Below are 13556 nucleotides of genomic sequence, written 5' to 3'. Positions count from 1 at the left end.
GACACACAGGAAGATGTCACACAAGAAGAAGGACATACAGGAAGATGGACACACAGGAAGATGGACACACAGGAAGATGGACACACAGGAAGAATGACACACAGGAAGAAGGACACACAAGAAGATGGACACACAGGAAGATGGACACACAAGAAAATGGACACACCGGAAAATGGACACACAAGAAGATGGACACACAGGAAGATGGACACTCATGAAGATGGACACACAGAAAGATGGACACTCAGGAAGATGGACTCACATGAAGATGGACACACAGGAAGATGGACTCACAGGAAGATGGACACATAGGAAGATGGACACACAAGAAAATGGACACACAGGAAGATGGACTCACAGGAAGATGGACACACAGGAAGATGGACACACAAGAAGATGGACACTCAGGAAGATGGACTCACAGGAAGATGGACACACAGGAAGATAGACACTTAGGAAGATGGACTCACAGGAAGATGGACACACAGGAAGATGGACACTCATGAAGATAGACACACAGAAAGATGGACACTCAGGAAGATTGACTCACATTAAGATGGATACACATGAAGATGGACACACAAGAAGATGTCACACAAGAAGAACACACAGGAAGATGGACACACAGAAAGATGGACACACAAGAAGATGGACACACAAGAAGAAGGACACACAGGAAGATGGACACACAGGAAGATGGACACACAGAAAGATGGACACACAGAAAGATGGACACACAGAAAGAAGGCCACACAAGAAGAAAGACACACAAGAAGAAAGACACACAAGAAGAAAGACACACAAGAAGAAAGACACACAAGAAGAAAGACACACAAGAAGAAAGACACACAAGAAGAAAGACACACAAGAAGAAGGACACACAAGAAGAAGGACACACAAGAAGATGGACACACAGAAAGATGTCACACAGGAAGATGGACACATAGGAAGATGGACACACAGGAAGATGGACACACAGGAAGATGGACTCACAGGAAGATGGACACACAGGAAGATGGACACACAGGAAGATGGACACACAAGAAGATGGACACTCAGGAAGATGGACTCACAGGAAGATGGACACACAGGAAGATGGACACACAGGAAGATAGACACTTAGGAAGAAGGACTCACAGGAAGATGGACACACAGGAAGATGGACACTCATGAAGATAGACACACAGAAAGATGGACACTCAGGAAGATTGACTCACATTAAGATGGATACACATGAAGATGGACACACAGGAAGATGTCACACAAGAAGGACACACAGGAAGATGGACACACAGAAAGATGGACACACAAGAAGATGAACACACAGGAAGATGGACACACAGGAAGATGGACACACAGAAAGATGAACACACAGAAAGATGGACACACAGGAAGAAGGACACACAAGAAGAAAGACACACAAGAAGAAAGACACACAAGAAGAAAGACACACAAGAAGAAAGACACACAAGAAGAAGGACACACAAGAAGAAGGACACACAAGAAGAAGGACACACAAGAAGAAGGACACACAAGAAGAAGGAAATATCCTGAAAATGTTGCAACATCAGTTGATTACAGATGCCTTAACCTGTAACCTTGGATGTGCACCGATTGGCCTCTTTAATCACATGAATGTTTTCAAAGGGTACACATCACTTAAGAAAACATAAAATGTCACTGAATTTACAATGAGCAGTGGCGTAGCAATGTACCCGTGGCCCTGGCGTAAAGATGGTGCGCCCCATTAGAAACTCAAGGCAGGATGTGACCCCAAAAATGGAATCATACCGTATTTTTTTAAATATATATATTTCAAATGACCCCTTGAGTTCCTATTGATCATAGGCTTGGAAGCAATCTACTCACGCGCCAGGGTTTCTACGCCACTGACTATAAGATGTGCTAATTAGTAACTTGGGGTAATGCATTCCTCATTAATCAAACCTTTTTATTATTATTATTGTTAGTTTGAAACTTTTACGCTACACAAAGTGTAAAGGGGACTAATTCTATTTATACCACCACATCTGTCAAGTACATTTTCTTTCCCTTGTTTTTTAAAATTGATTTAAAAAAAAAAAAGAAATAATTGCGCAAAATTTCAACTTGATCTAAGATTTAGTGTGGGAGATAATAACATGTACAAACTTTCTACCAGACAGAGTTGATTTAAAAAAAAAAAAAAAAAAGCAAATAATAAGTTCTATCATGACTTATAGACTCGTATTCTATTAGCATATGTATAGTATGTCTTATTTTGATACAAACAAATTTTTTTTCCACTTAAGTTCGATTGACTAGTGGGGATAATGGGCTAACAATACTAGGAACTTTGATTCAAAAATATTAGAATGAGAAGAGCTGTCCTGTAGTCAAAGAAAAATTTTCCTTTCTATATTTTATATATTGCTCTCTTCTTCAACTTTTACAAACTTTCCGTAATTTGCACACTATTGTTTTCTTGGTCAGTCCTCAACGTGTGTTGAGAGGGCCGTATGCAAGTAGACATCTTGTCGCAATGTCAGGTCTACGTCCTGGAGTTGACATATTATTTGACGTATCTGGGCATTAGTTTCGTGAATATTATAATATGGAGAGGGAGGGAGAGGGAAAGATAGACAGAGAGGGAGAGAGAGACAGAGAGGGAGAGAGATAGAGGGAGGGAGGGAGAGATATAGAGAGAGACAGAGAGAGAGAAGGAGGGAGACAGAGAGGGAGGGAGAGAGACAGAGGGAGAGGGGAAGAGCGAGAGGGAGGCAGAGACAGAGAGAGATTAAAACACGGTGCAAGCGTTAATTTGGGACGAGAACTAATAAGTGACTAGTCAACAAAGCTCGATATCGATAGATTTAGATCGATCTATTGATTCAAAGTCACACTGAGAGATGTATTGCGGATGATCAGGGTGCGGGTACGGAGAAAAGGAGAAAATTAACAAGGAGGGGGGGGGAAGGGGATCTTGACATATCAAAATCTGACGTTCTACACACCGTCAAGGCCAAGGTCACATGTATACACTTACTGTAAGCTTGAAAACGAATAACAAGTCAAGACAACATGGATAGTTCTAGAAATGTCAACAATTGTTAACCGTATTGATAAAACATGATATGCAGGCTATCACGGTGCCTGTCATTGACAAGTCTGATCCTCAGCCAAGATGTCATGTCGCTATATATAAACAACTTTATCTAGGCATACACACATACACACACACACATGGCAACCATATTTCGTCAACAGTCAGGTCACATCCGCTCTACGTCGCAGTGTCAATGCAACTGTATGCGGCGCTTACGTCAGCGGTATAAGCGAAACTTATGGTCGGATCAACAGATGATGCAATTCAGTTTGACTGGTTCTTGTAGCAAGCGATGTCACTAGCTTTGATCTGAGGGGACCTCAGGTTTTAATATCAGCAGCTCGTTACTAGAACTGATCAAATCATTTCACTACGACTGCATAGAGATTATCGTCAAACAGAGGCATCGCTAGGGTTGGTGCGAGACCAATTGTTATAGCAGGCCTAAACACTGACCTGCGACGTAGCAACCTGTGGGCAGTCCAGACTAATAGTTCGTTGCCATGTCGTACAGACTTGTGATGTGGCAGCTAGATATTGGTCTCCACTGCCCAGAGGTTGTGACGTTGCAGGTCAGTGTTCAGCCGTTCTATGACGATTAGCCTCGGTTGAGGCTTTTATCCAATAGCGTCATACCCTCGTCAAATCATCTATTTCCCGCCCCCTCATCAACAAATGTTTCCGGTAGGAGCTGTTATAATACGATTAGAATAGTATTATTACCCTGTGCTATTTGGAATATTTATCGCGTCTGCAGATAACTAATATTATTTGTTTCAGGAATTTATTAGGTTATAAAAGAACTAATATTATTAGGTTAGAAAAGAAGTAATATTATTAGGTTGGAAAATTTACTAGGTAAGATAAGAACTAATATTATTAGGTTAGAAAAGAACTAATATTATTAGGTTAGAAAAGAACTAATATTATTGGGTTAGAAAAGAACTAATATTATTAGGTTATGAAAGAACTAATATTCAGTCTCGGGCACTGCCAGAGTCGAACTTAGTGAGAGAAAAACAAAATTCATTGTAGTCTCCCTTTAACAGTGTCCACTGAGAAATTTTCTGGTGATGTGGCAGGTCTGCAGCAGTACTGTCCTCTGACAAGCAACGAGAATCTTCTTAGGGATGTTAAGGGCGTCTATGAGATCAGTGGTGCGGGTAGTGCTCCTTCTGCTGCTGCTGGTGATGTGTGTGTGTGTGGGGGGCTGTTGCTTTGTAAAAATGCCAAGGTGGTAATATGTAAACATCCTTCCATCTCGTTACCATTACAGACACACCACATTGTACTGTTAGACCACAGCATAGACACACCACATTGTACTGTTAGACCACACCATAGACACACCACACTGTGCTGTTAGACCACAACATAAATACACCACATTGTACTGTTGGACCACAGCATAGACACACCACATTGTACTGTTAGACCACAGCATAGACACACCTCATTGTACTGTTAGACCACAGCATAGACACACCACATTGTACTGTTAGACCACAGCATAGACACACCACATTGTACTGTTAGACCACACCATAGACACACCACACTGTGCTGTTAGACCACAACATAAACACACCACATTATACTGTTGGACCACAACAGAGACACACCACATTGTACTATTAGAACACAACATAGACACACCTCATTGTACTGTTAGACCATAACATAGACACACCTCATTGTACTGTTAGACCACAACATAGATACACCACATTGTACTGTTAGACCACAACATAGACACACCACATTGTACTGTTAGACCACAACATAGACACACCACATTGTACTGTTAGACCACAACATAGACACACCACATTGTACTGTTAGATCACAACATAGACACACCTCATTGTACTGTTAGACCACAACATAGATACACCACATTGTACTGTTAGACCACAACATAGACACACCACATTGTACTGTTAGACCACAACATTGACACACCACATTGTACTGTTAGACCACAACATAGACACACCACATTGTGCTGTTAGACCACAACATAGATACACCACATTGTACTGTTAGACCACAACATAGACACACCACATTGTACTGTTAGACCACAACATAGACACACCACATTGTACTGTTAGACCACAACATAGACACACCACATTGTGCTGTTAGATCACAAAAGGGAAAGATGAAAGTTAGTACAAGGGAAAAAAAAAAGGATCAAATTAACGAATTCTTTTTTATCTTTGATATCTAGATTTGTTTCATTGATTTGTGTGGTCCAATTCGTTGTTGTTGTTTTTTTTTTTGTAAAGGTCACTCGCTTTGTTCGCCTTGTTTCAAAAGTTGTTTTTTTTTTTAGTTCTTTCTGTGTTAAAAAAAATCTCACACCTTTGCTGTTGTTTTTTTTGTGTGTGTATATATTGTATTATGTATATATTTCGAGCATCTTAAAAGACCTGCGTGCTAGTTTGTCTGTCATGTTGATTTGTTTGTTTTGCTTGGTTGCTTTTGTATTTGACTACTCGTATATCTGTTTTCAACTGTTCCAATTCAATGACATCACCCAAAACGAGGCACAACGCCGTGCTTTACAAGATAGGATCTGTTTCCGTCGCCACAGCGTGACCAATTTTGTTTGTCTTTCTGTCTTTGACCTTTGACCTCCTCTTTCAGGGACTTGTTATGGTGCACCTGTGGATGATTTCGCTTGGTTTTCAACTTAGCAGACGGATATAGATCAGTTCGCTCCCCTTACTATTATGCGATTGTTTCACTTTATATCATTCACCACACTGCAAAGGTATCTAAGTTTCGTTTGTCTGTAGAGTGCATTGCCCGGAGGTGCATCGCAATAAAAAAAAACAACAAATGTGGGGGTAAAACTTGACAGACGAATAGAACGAGAGATAGAATTTAAAAAAAAAATCTTTAAAGCTTGGGACGCGAAAGATTTGTGAAAATATCCCATATCCCATCGTAATAATAAGATTGTCTTCGAGTCCGAGGATTAGTGAGAAATGCAGTATTTCCCGTGGCTGCGCAGCCCCAGCTGTGACCTACATATTCTGCCACGTCCATGGCAAGCATAGCCATTGTCCGCAGGTGGTCGATTTAGATTTTCTTTTCGTCGTCTGCGTTTTTCCTCGGCAGCAGTAATTGAGATATCCCATCGTATGCCATAGTTATGACACGGCCGTTGGGTTGCAGCTCCATACAGGTAGTCCACCAAAAGTTTAAACCATTGTAGGTGTAATGTATTGTTAATGCAAAACTTGACTAAAAACTTGAACAAACTTCTTTTTCTAGCGAAAACATGAACACAACGTTTATTGACCATCTTTTCAGCTGATAAGTTCAATGTAGATTTATGTGGAGACACTAGTGAAATATTCTCCTGAACAATTTAAAACGTAAGACTTTAAACTACTCGTCTTTCTGTCACTGTCTCCCCCTGGCGTCCACGTTCAATCCCTTAATATGTAACCTTGCTCGTGGGTTACATCAGAATCTCTTCCACCAATACAAACCAATTATCCGCCATAGTATTACTCGTAGGTTACGTTGAAAAATTTGAACACACACTTCAAAATATCAACTGATACAAATTATGAAGTAATAAAAAAGTAAAGTGAACTTTTCAGACCTTGCGTTCTATGGTCTATGGGGAAGGTGATGTAAAGGTCATTTGTTTCTTTGGTCAACGGTTAACGAGCAGTGTGTCGTGTGGCCAGCACAACGATTTACCGCGTTTACTTTCCTCATCAAGTGTCAGGTATCCTCGAGTTAGGTGGATTTAGGGACCGGGCGTTCTAAAAAATCATGAAATTCAAAATCCCAGCCTTCAATGAGATTTAAACTCGAGACCATCTATTTGGAAGCTGAGCGCTCTACCACTTATCACAATGTCCTTTACCTTTACCTATCCCTTAGTCTGTTGGACCGTTGGGGCACCAGGCAAGACTTGTCGACCGTCTTTCTCCATTCCTCCCTTTTTTTTTTTTTTTTGCCTTGTTTAGAACCTCTCTCAATGGCAGGCCCGTCCATTCTTTAATGTTGTCCTCCCATCGCTTTTTCTGTCTGCCTCTTCTTTTCCTGGCACTGTTCCCTGAAGGAAGGTCTTTGCGAGCCCCGTAGATGAGGGAACAAAACCCGAACTCTTGGCCCGAATAGCACAGTCCACAGCAGCCCTTTCAAAACTTAAAATAATATGGAAAGATAAGGGCTTAGCCCTCGGCACCAAAATTCGACTGATGCGCACAATGTCCTAGCATTGCATAATTACAAACCTCCAAAAATGGTTACATTATACATTTGATTGATTTCATCTTACAGCATCGTGTACTGACTGACTAACAAAGCGACAATTGTAACTTTCCTGAAGTCGTATCGGAACTGTCTCGAGGTTAAGGTCTCAAGGTCAAGGTCTTGAGTTCGAAGTTCAGACTGGGGTTTGGAAGTTTTCTTGTTGTTGTTCTGAACCGGACCTGAAAAAGAAAATAAAAGTAGGTTCGGTTAGTCGTTGTTCTGGCCACATGACACCCTCGTTAAAAGCTGCTCATAGAACTAGATGAGCTTTCTTTATTTTCTAACGATCTCTTTCTCTTTCTCTCTCTCTTTATCTTTCTCTCTCTCTCTCTCTTTAAGAGATTCAGTGTTATTTAGTCTCATGTTAGCCATGTGTTTAGAGACTACTTGATTCTAGAACACTAGCAACACGTGGGATCCGATAGTACAAGAGGGCAATGAAAAGTCACGTGAAGAGGTGGGGGGGAGCGGAAGGGGAGGAGGGCCTGTTCAAAGAGAACAGCTATAAAAGCTGCCGTAGCAATTCTTAAGTCCCGATAAATATCATTGCCGCCCTCCCCCCCCCCCCCCAACCCCTTTTTTTTTTTGTTCCAACCTCTTTCCACCTCAAACCCGCCCAAGACTGAAATTACTTTCCTATTTGAACGCAAAGAGAACAAGAAGCCCTTATCAATATGACTGTCATTATTCTGTGACATGCCGTGTTTATCTGGGCAAGTCAACAACTTATGTATTTCTGCGTTGTTGTTTTTTTTTTAAAGTTGCGTGTTTGTTTCTTTAGTTGCACCACTTTTTTTTTTTTTTTTTTATCGCCTGATAAGATTTTGTGTTTTGTTTGAATTCGTCTGTTTGTTTACTGTCCAAGTTTTGTCAGCACTAAGTTTTGTCAGCACTAAGTTTTATGTTCAGTTTCACTGTTACGATTAAGTAAAGACGGGAGAAAAGAAAGGAGAAAAAGACAAGAGAAAAGACAGGGGAATAGACAGAAGAAAAGACAGGGGAAAAGACAAGAGGAAAGAAAGAAGGAGATCCTTCCTGGAAAAGAGTTTTCTTTGGCGGACACATAGAGGCTAACGTTTCCAGAGCTGCACTGGGAAATTTCATGGCAGAATATTGATAGTTTGGCAGGGAGGAACCAATGTGGTCCGAGAGAGCAACTATTTGTGCCCGGATAAAGACACAGTCAGTACCGTAGCTTAAGGAGGTCACGTCATTACCCGTCTAGTAGTAGTAACCCGCATGTCACCTCAACTGGAGTTCGGCTTTTTTTTAAAAATATCTTTTAATAATACTTTTGTTGACTATCTTTTGTAGCTGGTTGGCACATTTTTTGCTGCATGTCAAGTTACGAAATACAAACCTCTGAATTCATCACTTAGCAAACACTCATATTGGAATGTATTAATTGCGAATGTCCCATTTTAGAACTCTAGAGTTCTTTGTTTTAATGTTTCTCAAAGCACTTAATAAAATAGCTGAGACTAATTTACATCTGGCTGTGTGTTTACATAAGCGCAGGTGTGTGAGGAAGGAAAAAAAAAGTACGGGAGAGGATGAGTGAAAAGAGAATGAAAGAGGATGAAAAAGAGAGTAGAGAGAAAAAAATATGAATAATACGTTTTGAACAAAGGTTATACAAGGGGAAAAACTGCACATTAACAGCCATATATCTCGATAATGTAAGTGTCACAGATTCCTTATTATATTTATAATAACTCGATATAATCTACCTTAGGTCTCGATACGTCTAGGTGTCCCTGGTTCAGTTCTAGTTAACGAAATAAAACAATGAAACCACTAGATCAAACACATAAACTTTAATCATCTTTATTGCATATCACACGCGCTGGTCTCTCTCTAACAACCAACACACTTCCGGTCATTCGCGCCGAATGTAAATATAGATTATACATACATACACGCATTCATCCGTGACAGTAAGATTTATTTCCACTTTTCTATATGAAACAAAATGAATTAATTACCACAAATGGATTAAGTAGTTGGTTACTTTTTTTTTATTTGATTGATTCGTGTTTTGTTAGGGACGACTTATAATTGTTTTAAGCTTCGACTTGATCCGAGAATTGGGAAGTGGGAGAAATAGCGTGTACAGCAGTTGTACCAGACAGATTAAGTTGATACAAGCCTTGTAATGAGGAGGGAAATAGAATAGGGACATTGAAGAGTGAAAGAGAAAGAGAAAATAGAGGAAGAGTGAGAAAAAGAGAGTGATAGCAAGATAGACAATTAAGAGTGATAAAGAGAGAGAGAGAGAGAGAGAGAGAGAGACAAGGGGGGGGGTAACATAAATAGTAAAAATGTATCATGGATCTTGCTGACCGGTCAGACTGCGGTGGTACAGGGGCAAGTTGACCAGTGACTACCCACTACACGATGTACCACAGGACGACAACCAGTGCAGTCAGTAGCCCCGTCTGCTCTGGTACATCAAAGGGGGTTCTCAAAATGAATTCTATCTAGCACACAATTATTCTGTTCACATTCATTTCCTCACAGCTTCCATTACCTTTGAGTTATATTTCTTTCACTCCCCTCCCCCTTCTTTTTTTTTTCTTTCTGAACTTTAATTTCTTTGATTGATTTGTGTGTGTGTGTGTGTCATCCAAAGTCAGTTTGACACAGTTCCCATTAATTAAGAACCCTCGAAGACAAATATGTCAGTTTGTTTTGTTTGGTGTCTCTACATGTCGCATTAACCCGCCCCCACACATACATACAAAGCCATGTAATAAAAACAAAACATTATATTAAGTCATTCAGATCAACTTTTTTCCCCCCCTGGCATACACAATTACTGCAGAACTGCACATTTATTTATTTTTTCTTTATTCAACGTGACAATGTCTTCGTGACCAAAGTATCAAGGGCGTAGTCACTGTGACCTGCCCTACCTTACAAATCCAGATTTTTTTGTTTTCTGGTTCTTCCAAAAAATCAGTTCATCCCAGTGTGAGTTTTTTGTTTTCTTTATGAGTAGACCACCTGGTTCTTGTTTATATAAACATGCTATTTTGAATTTGTTTCTGACACCAAAACTGACCAGTGAGAATGATCATCTATATATCTTTGGACTCTACGAACCGATTTCCGGACACTATTTCAAGATATATAGGACATTTCTCAAAGAGTAATCTGGTGCAGACCAAAAAAAAAAAAAGTTACGTAAGTCAAAGTTTGCTTTCATTGTAAGTAACATTTCATCTGTTACTTCTATACCGTAACTTTGTCAATGCACAACTGTTGACTCTTTTACAACTTCACGCCATCTGACTTGGTCCCCCGCGGTGTACGTTCGGTTTATAAGTTTCGAAGTTCCTTCAGAAATAAATATATTTTTTTTTAGCCCTTGCCCACCAAAACCTCCTGCAAGGCAGCATGGGAATGGCAGCGGACAGGGTTGGAACTCGGAACTACCATAACGACAGTCCGAAGCACATACCACAAGACGACACTCATCCACTTTGCTGCCCCCAACGAGTATGTTAAGGCAGCTCCAATCTTAATGTCCCCCAAACATCTTTTTTTCTTTTCTTTTTTTTTTTTTCTTTCACCTGGTGTTGTGCTCTGTAAGATTGCTTGCTGACATGTTCCTTGTAACGTGTTCTTATCATTCAAGATTAATACAACGCTTATTATTATTATTATTTGTCTGGTACAATGTTTGTACACGTTATTTCTCCCACACCCATTCTCCGATCAAATTGAATCTTTACACAATTATTTATTTTTTCATACACGAAAGTTCTATTAGCGAAAACTTAACTAAAAAAGCTTTTCGCTTCTAATTACTAAACACAAGTTTTCATTGCTAAATCAATTATTTTGATAATCTTCAAGGTAGAAACTCGAAGCTACTTGAAAGCCAATGTGTTAAAAAAAAAAGCTTCCTGTTTACACTTCTCTTGAGACCTTGACGCGTACAGCACCAAGATCATGTCTCACAAGAAAGCCTAAACACACCAGCACACAAACCATTCCAATAGATATGTGATAACTTGATGCCTCCACAATATTTGTTTTCCTAAGGTCGATACTAGGGAGAAAGGGAGCGAGAAGGGGGGCAGGTGGTTTCTCTTGGATCCCCGGCCAGCTACGCCACCTCATCAAGTAGAAAGATAAGCTGTCAAAATGATGTCTTAAATGTCTCAAAGCGTTTCCAACTAATTAAATGTAATTAAATCATTTGACCTACTTGTTCAGGAGAAGGTCGTTTCCCCCTTCCTTTTTTTGTTAAACTCATTATTGTGTATGTGTATGTGTACGTGACGCAATGACTCTTGGGTAACCTGAAGGATCATTTGGTGGGGAAATATTTCACAGTGAGACAGCCTATTGAGACATCCTGTTGAGACAACCTATTGAGACAGCATGTTGAAAAATCATATTGAGACAGCAATTGAGACAACCTATTGAGACAGAATGTTGAGACAACCTATTGAGACAGCATATTGAGACAACCTATTGAGACAGAATGTTGATACAACCTATTGAGGCAGCATATTGAGACAACCTATTGAGACAGAATGTTGAGACAACCTATTGAGATAGCATATTGAGACAGCATGTTGAGATAGCATATTGAGTCAGCCTATTGAGACAGTCTATATAGACAGATCACTGAGACAGCCTGTGCCTATAGAGTCTTGTCCATTTTCTTAAAGAATTCCAGCAGTCAGATCTGTCTTTGTAGGTGTGTCTGTGCTAGTTTTATGCGTCTGTGAATGTCTTTGCTAGTTTTATGCGTCTGTGAATGTCTTTGCTAGTTTTATGCGTCTGTGAATGTCTTTGCTAGTTATATTCGTCTGTGAATGTCTTTGCTAGTTTTATGCGTCTGTGAATGTCTTTGCTAGTTTTATGCGTCTGTGAATGTCTTTGCTAGTTTTATGCGTCTGTGAATGTCTTTGCTAGTTTTATGCGTCTGTGAATGTCTTTGCTAGTTTTATGCGTCTGTGAATGTCTTTGCTAGTTTTATGCGTCTGTGAATGTCTTTGCTAGTTTTATGCGTCTGTGAATGTCTTTGCTAGTTGTATGCGTCTGTGAATGTCTTTGCTAGTTTTATGCGTCTGTGAATGTCTTTGCTAGTTGTATGCGTCTGTGAATGTCTTTGCTAGTTGTATGCGTCTGTGAATGTCTTTGCTAGTTTTATGCGTCTGTGAATGTCTTTGCTAGTTGTATGCGTCTGTGAATGTCTTTGCTAGTTGTATGCGTCTGTGAATGTCTTTGCTAGTTGTATGCGTCTGTGAATGTCTTTGCTAGTTGTATGCGTCTGTGAATGTCTTTGCTAGTTGTATGCGTCTGTGAATGTCTTTGCTAGTTGTATGCGTCTGTGAATGTCTTTGCTAGTTGTATGCGTCTGTGAATGTCTTTGCTAGTTGTATGCGTCTGTGAATGTCTTTGCTAGTTGTATGCGTCTGTGAATGTCTTTGCTAGTTTTATGCGTCTGTGAATGTCTTTGCTAGTTTTATGCGTCTGTGAATGTCTTTGCTAGTTTTATGCGTCTGTGAATGTCTTTGCTAGTTTTATGCGTCTGTGAATGTCTTTGCTAGTTGTATGCGTCTGTGAATGTCTTTGCTAGTTGTATGCGTCTGTGAATGTCTTTGCTAGTTTTATGCGTCTGTGAATGTCTTTGCTAGTTTTATGCGTCTGTGAATGTCTTTGCTAGTTTTATGCGTCTGTGAATGTCTTTGCTAGTTTTATGCGTCTGTGAATGTCTTTGCTAGTTTTATGCGTCTGTGAATGTCTTTGCTAGTTTTATGCGTCTGTGAATGTCTTTGCTAGTTTTATACTCTTGTGCGTCTGTGTGTGTCGTATATTCAAACTGACGTTCGAAAACACAAGAACATTTGTAACTTACAATTTAGAGAGTCAACGAAATAATGACATCTATATCAATGTACAAAATGGTGTCTTCAGTCTCCTAATTACCTCCCCCCCCCCACACCCCTACCCACACACACCCACATCGTGTGTTCACGTGACATGACACAGCAAAACATTTTTTTTCCCCAGCCTTTATCTCCGGAAAGCTTTTTCAAGTATTACTTTTTTTTTTAAACACTGTTACGTCCTTTGAAAAGAAAACAACATTTTTAGGATAGTAAAATTCCTAAATCGTTGTGCTGAGGTTGCGACTCCTTAGTAGCATCGCTTACAGCCTGTTATT

General features: G+C 39.9%; 1 long non-coding RNA gene across 1 annotated transcript in view; it reads right to left on the bottom strand.

The window, feature by feature from the left end:
* Positions 1-6358: 6358 nt before the first annotated feature.
* Positions 6359-13556, bottom strand: part of LOC129925233 (uncharacterized) — a 70669-nt gene continuing 63471 nt past the window's right edge. Inside the window, exon 3 of the long non-coding RNA XR_008777042.1 lies at positions 6359-7548. This is a non-coding gene — a long non-coding RNA (uncharacterized LOC129925233). The remainder of the gene's footprint in view (positions 7549-13556) is intronic.

Source organism: Biomphalaria glabrata, chromosome 3, assembly GCF_947242115.1.
Source record: "Biomphalaria glabrata chromosome 3, xgBioGlab47.1, whole genome shotgun sequence".
Lineage (NCBI taxonomy): Eukaryota > Metazoa > Mollusca > Gastropoda > Planorbidae > Biomphalaria > Biomphalaria glabrata.
This window is presented reverse-complemented; position numbering and strand designations above follow the sequence as displayed.